We start from the raw sequence: 6,666 nt of genomic DNA, 5'->3' as shown, positions 1-6,666 counted from the left end.
TGGCCCGTTAGCGAGAGACACATACCTGCTCGTTCATACTCCCTCTTGTGCCACCCTAGCTTGGACACCTGAAAAACTCTTTTCAAGGCTCGGGAGGCACTCACATGGGCTTAGTAGGCATGAAGCAGGTGGCAGCTATCATATGCTTCTGCTAGTAGCATCAGAAGGGGTGTGGGCTTCTGTGTTTTTACTCAGTTTTAGCAGTAGCTCCACCCATGTGGGGGGGAGCACAGGATCCTGGCATCTGGATTATGACACTTTCTCCCTTTGCTCCTTCAGCTCTATGGCAGTCATGGTTTCCTGAAGTTTCCAATCTCCAAATAATTTTGTCTTCTCATTTTTGCTGTTTAAAAGCCAACCAACAATTGGATACAAATTCCCTGTATTCAATGCCCCTCTGTTTAAAATACCTAGAGTGATTTCTGTTTTCCAGATGAGACAATTTTATCTGATGACAAAGTATGCCTGGCATGTGAACATCTGCAGTGGGGTGGAGATGATGGTCTCGGGGCTGGGGGTATTGAGGTCAGACATGAAAAGGTCAGAGTAGAAATCTATGATTGAGGTCAGAGAGTAATTCTTACACCCTCACTCAGGCTCTGGACACTTCCTTCCCACAGCAACCTTCTTCTCCCCCATCTCCCCGAGTGAACATTCTCTTCTGTACCCCTGCTGGCTCCACTGACTGTGGCCAAACTGTGCTATGTCTGTCTCCCACTCCCCTACTCCTCCCTGAACTGTGTCCCTTCCACAGTTTTCCTAATCCCCAAACCCCCAGAAGCAGATATTGTCCCCTGTTTTTGAACATGTTATTCCTTCTTAAAAGAATTTCTTAATCTGGAGCCCATGACTGATACTAAGGGGAGACCCATCTAAAAGGATATAGCCAATCTCACACGTATGTGCATTTTTTTTCAAGAGAGGGGCTTTCATATTTATCATGCTTTCAAAGAGATCCTTGTCCCCTTCACCTTGGGAGTGGTTCAGGCAAGAGGAAAAGAGCAATCACTGATAGAGTCTTAGGGACTTAATCTACTCAAGCTCTCTAACTTTTTTCTGAAATCTCACAAAAGTCACTTCCACGCCCTAAATCTCTAGGTTTCTTCATCTATAAAATGGAAACAATGATTCCCACCTTTCAAGATTGTTGTAATAGTATTAGAACTATTATAAAAACTTGTCCAATGTCTTGCATGGTTGAGTTTTAATAAATGACAGCTGTTGGTATTGAGGTAGTTTGGATTCCTCCAGAAACAGTCCTTTACATAGGGACTTGAGTACTAGTATTTTATTTGGAGGTGACCTAGAACATGTCAGTAGGGAAGTGGGAAGTGAAAGAACAAAGGAAAGAATCTGGCAAAGGGTGTACTATCAAATGAGTATTTTCAAGTGGAACTCATTCCCATTGGGATCCCTGGAATACAATGTGAAGCATCCCTGAGTTGTTCTGTCAAGGGGTGAGGAAGTAGAATATTTATCCACCTACTTGCCACCTATCACTGGCTGAGGGCTTCCAGGGACATTAACTCTCCAGCACAACCTGCTCCCTTGGTCAGGAAGAACCCTTAGAAGCAAAGTCTCAGGTGTTCCCAGCAGCAACTGAGTTGTGCAAAGGTAAATGCTCAAGAGATAACATGGGGCAATGACAGCAACTGCCATAGTGACTAATATGAAGCCTTCCCCTATCCCCACAACTGGCATTAACAAATTCCCCGCTCTGTGCCCTGTTAGCCACTAACTCGTCCTCTTGTCTTTGCTGTGTGCTGGACTAGCACTCTGACAGCATGTGTGTGCATATCTGTCTCTCCAAGAGGACTGGAAGCTTTTTGAAGGCAGAAGTTTTATCTCACCAAGTTCTCCAATGCCAGGATCTGACATTGGAGATGTCATGGTTGATACAAAATGAAAATATCCGGTACCTGTTTGTAATGAATTAATGCCCCTCAGAAGGGCAGTCTGGGAGTTTTCTAATGACCCCACTCTGCCAGAGGGGTGGCACCATTAGGCATTCTTCACACACACAGTAAGAGGTTTATGTCCCCTCCTGTCCCTGTGGCAGGTGCCTTTATCAAACAGCGTGTACGGTTCCTGGATCACTTGCCAAGGGATTCATGTCTCAATATTATAATCTCCAAAGCAATGATATTAGAAATTCAATTTTAAAAAGAAACTGTTTAGGGTGTCAGCATGTTATGATAATTATCTGGGAGAATTTTTTTTCCTCCCTGTTTCTTCTTGAACTGCACTCGTAAGCTCTTTTCCACCTCAATACAAAGAATGGGAAGAATATGGACTATTTATGTATGTGTGCCCCACCCCCACCCGCATCCTCCGTCGCTTATCCGCATATTGCCAACACATGGGAGCCTACTCTGCTCCTAGGAGCACACGCCTGAATAAGCCTGATTGCTTTCCTGTATTTCTTTATAAAACTTTAAATATTCATCGCGCCATCAAATTAAATGGGATTCTTTGGCTGTCATTCTTTTCAACACACTGAGTTCCTTTCTCCGGTACCTGTCCTACCACCATTTGAAGCCTCTGGAGACTCGGCATTTATCTAACATTATCCCCTATAAGTTCGACTCCCAATCAAGTGAGAGGCATGCTAATGAAAACAGGAGAGTCAGAGGAGCTTGCTGTTGAGGCCAGGAGATGAGCTGGGGGGGGGGGAGGGGCGGGGAGAGTTGGGGCAGCAGAGAAAGACCAGCTGTTTCTCCTAGTGCAAAGAAGGGGAGGTTCAAGGATGAAAGGCCAGGTGGGAAGAATACAGGACAGAAGGGGTCAAAGGTGAAATGGAAACCGCCCAACAGGTCTGTCAACCTTCCTCCTTCCCTCTTCACCAAGTTTAAGGGCGGAGGAAATAGCCCTTCAGGATTTCAATATTCCTAGGCCAGAAACAGGGAGCTGGAGTGAAAGACACGTTGAAGGTCCTTCTAGCCCTCCAAGTCATTAATTTCCTTTTCCGGCAGCGATAGAAGCTTAACAAGAAAGGCCCGATGGGAACTTCCAGGAGAAATTTGGGGGGCGGGGGAGATGGGGAATACGCAGATCCAGCCGAATGTTATGCATGGCATTGTGTTAAATTCCAATGCAATACATTATATTTTAATCTACTTCCTCTGCCTGTGCGGTCTCTTAACAAGAGAATCGATCAGCGAGCAGCGGACTAACTTGCCGGGGACCGGGTCACCATCTGGGCGCTGTAGTCATTTATAACCAGCCTCAAGTCGGATAACGCGCGGCGAGAGACAGTCCCGCGCAGCCCTGGCGGCCGGCTCGGCTCCCCGCCAGGGCCGGGGCGGGGCGGGGGCCCTGGGGCGGGCCCTGCCGCAGTCCGCAGTCCGCACTGCGGGCCGCCCACCGCTGCTGCGCGGGGCCGACACCGAGCTCGCCCGCGCAGGCCGGCGTGCTTCAGGAGCACGCGGTGCTGGACAGCGCTGCGCGACGGAGAGCGCCGGGACCTCGCCGGAAAACCACCCGGCAGGAACCGCTGAGGTTGTGTGGGCAGCCCGGAACGCCTGGGTGACATACGCGAAGCAGGGACACCGGCTCGCAGTGTGGCCTGGGATAAAGCCCATCACCTCTCCAGGTCTCAGCTGTTTTCATTTGCAAAGCGACGATTCGTTCCAGATGCTCTCCAAGGACCCTCAGAGACCCGGTCTCCTGTAAATCAGTTGCCTGTAAATGCGATAGACGCCCACAGCACAGTGGTTCTCAGAGCAGCCTGGCCGCTAGAACCCTGCCGGGGGAGGAAAAATAGATTCCCAGGCCCGACTGTGGAGTTCTGATTCGGGAGGCCTGGGATAGTAGGGGAATGTGTATTTTCAGCATGCATCTTTGTTGGTTCTTCTGCACTAGTCAGAGGAAAAGAGTCTGAGAAACACTTGCATTGCGACAGCTCTCTGTCTGGATTTTCTTACCTCTCCACCGCTTCTCTGCCCTCACTCCCCTGCCCCATCTGTGCGACACACACACCAACATCCCTGTGTAGATATGACATTTATTCCCAAAACTTTTCAAGCACTCATTATGTTCCAGGCAGGCCTTGGTGTTCTCAGAGATAAACAATACATAAAACCAGGCAGCTGCTCTCAAACAGGCCCTAGTCTCTCAGGGGACACAGACAGCTAACCGCAACGTAGGGTGATAAGTGCCTCCAACAGGGGTGCGTGGCTGAGTGTGGTGGAAGCGCAGATGAGCAGGATCAGGCTGTGTGCGCACAAAATGGGGCAGATGGCTGCCACCCTTGGGCGGGAGTGTCGCTCTCCTGGGCCTGCTACACAGGGTTTTGCATGCAGTTTCCTCGGTGTCACGGACAGCTCTCCATCTGTGTGCAGGTAGCACACCTCCAAGGAGAGCAACAATCATTCTGCTTGTTCATCAGGGAACCTCGGGGAACACCTGACTTGCTGAAAGAGCTTCCTCTGTCTATTCTTCTGCAACACCACCCTGCTTTTTATCCCCTTCTCCTCCTCGTCTTCCTTTTTTCCCAAGGTTTTCTCTCTCTTCTCACTTGCCCTCATCTTCCCATTTTGATGACCACCACTTTGAAAAAGAATCTATCTCTCTTTTCTCTAACTCTATTCCTTGATCCCATCTGCCAGATGCCACCTGTGATGAGGGTGGTTTGCAGTGACTGCCAGTGAGAGGGGTCCTTGAAGAGGTGGAGTTGGATTGTTTGTCACAACACATTATGGTGACGGCTTGACTCTAGCACAGAGACACTTGGGCTAGCTTGGTGCAGAGGTATTAGGACCAGCAAGGCTGGACAATAATTGAAGTCTCTACCACAAATGCAACCAAATAGCCTCAGCATTGGCCCAGCTCCTTTTGCCCAGAGATCTACATACAAGACTCCTTCATTGCTTGGCAAATGCTGAGTCTCCCATTTTTACTCCTATTGTTTTGTCTCCTCTCTCCTTTGCCAGCCCACCACTTGGGACCCTGTTACTGCTGTGCTCTGTTTTCATGGACCTAATGTTTTAGACATTCATTCCCAATATTGTTCACCCTACAAACATCCATTTCTGAATCTCCACACCCTTCCCTTTCATCCAAGAGGTCACCCTGATGGAGAACCCCTTCCAGGTCTTTCCATTCAAGCCCTCAATTTCTCAGGGGCCATACAAGTCCATGCATGTGATTGGAAGGCATAAAAATCCCTTCTATCTATCCTGAATTTTTTCTATCAAGCAAGGTGATTGTGTTATTCCCCTGAATGAACCTGATTCCCAAGTCATGCCGGTTTTCACCAAGGCTAGCCATATTTTATATGCCACATTCCCATCTCCACCAAGTAAGGTTTGGAATGAATATTTCTGCTGCTGCTTCGGCTCTAAGTGAAGTTTCTGATATGATTCCTATGCACATACCATCATGGTTCCCTCAGGTTGTTTTCCCTGGATCATGACTCACGTTTGGCTTTCCTGCTGGGACTACCCTAGAATGTGTTTTCTCACTTTGGTGATTCTTTTTCTCTGATTCTAAGCCCTATTTCCCCTAGTTGACCTATCAGATTTGATGTCTGATGCTTCAAACCAGAGGTCTCACCTAAGGCCAGGAGTATGCCCTCCCTCCACAGAACTCAGTGTACCCCACTACTGCAAACTCCCTCTGTTGTGCCCCATCATCACATTGGTGGACTCCTTGGATATAAAAGGTGATTCACATCTGGCTGCAGTTCCCTACTCCCCTTTCAATGCTATAATATGGACTATTGGACAATCTACTAGAGGAGTTAAACATTCCCATCAGTTCCCCAAGCCCGGGCCAAATCCAGCCCCTGCCTCCTTCTTTTACCGACTTACTCACTACATTTAGTTATTTATCATGACAACTCTTCAAAGTAACTATTAAATACTAGCATTCCCTCTTTGCAAGTGTCAAAGTTGAGGTTCACAAAGTTGAATAATTTGCTCATAGTAACTAGTGAGCCTGAGACTATAATACAAGCTCTCTTCCTCCTTTATCCAGGAGAGATTTTTCAGAACATTTGGGCTTTCAGATTTAGAGAAAGTGAAGATTTTTCGACATTCAAAGTAAAAATAAAAACTCTTTTCCTACTATTCCTTCCCAGGTGGATGGTCCTTGTCATCCTTTGTTTGGCCAAAGGAAGTTATAGAATTTTAAGGATGTTAAATATGCATGGCGGATGCTGTCAGTGCATATCCCCTTAGCACTCACTGGTTCTGTGCCTGCTGAGACTCTTTATTGCAAGCACCTGCATCTCCCTGCCTGAAGGCTTTCTCTGGCAGTGAAAACATGCTTGGGCCCCATATAGGAAGGGCTATAAATGCTAGGTAGTTAAGACCCAGAGAGAAGTTCCCAGTCAATGATGAATGGGAGTTTGGTGGTTAATGATCTCATCATTCTTCAAGTGAGATTACTCTGGAACACATGTCCTACACCATCTCCCAGAAGTTCCCAATGGGCTTGAGTATCAGTTTTTCACAGTGGTAAACTGGTCATCTCTAGACCTATATTGGCTTCTGTCTTTGTCCATTTTCTATTGCTTAGAATATCTGAAACTGGGTAATTTATAAAGAAAGGAATTTATTGCTTATAGGTATGGAGGCTGAGAAGTCCAAGGTCAAGGGGTCACATCTGGTGAGGGCCTTCTTCCTAGTGGGGACCCTCTGCAGAGTCTCAAGGCATCACATGAAG

The sequence above is a fragment of the Microcebus murinus genome, chromosome 5 (assembly GCF_040939455.1).
Source record: "Microcebus murinus isolate Inina chromosome 5, M.murinus_Inina_mat1.0, whole genome shotgun sequence".
NCBI classification, from domain to species: domain Eukaryota; kingdom Metazoa; phylum Chordata; class Mammalia; order Primates; family Cheirogaleidae; genus Microcebus; species Microcebus murinus.
The sequence above is the reverse complement of the archived record's forward strand: the minus strand, read 5'-3'. Positions refer to the sequence as shown.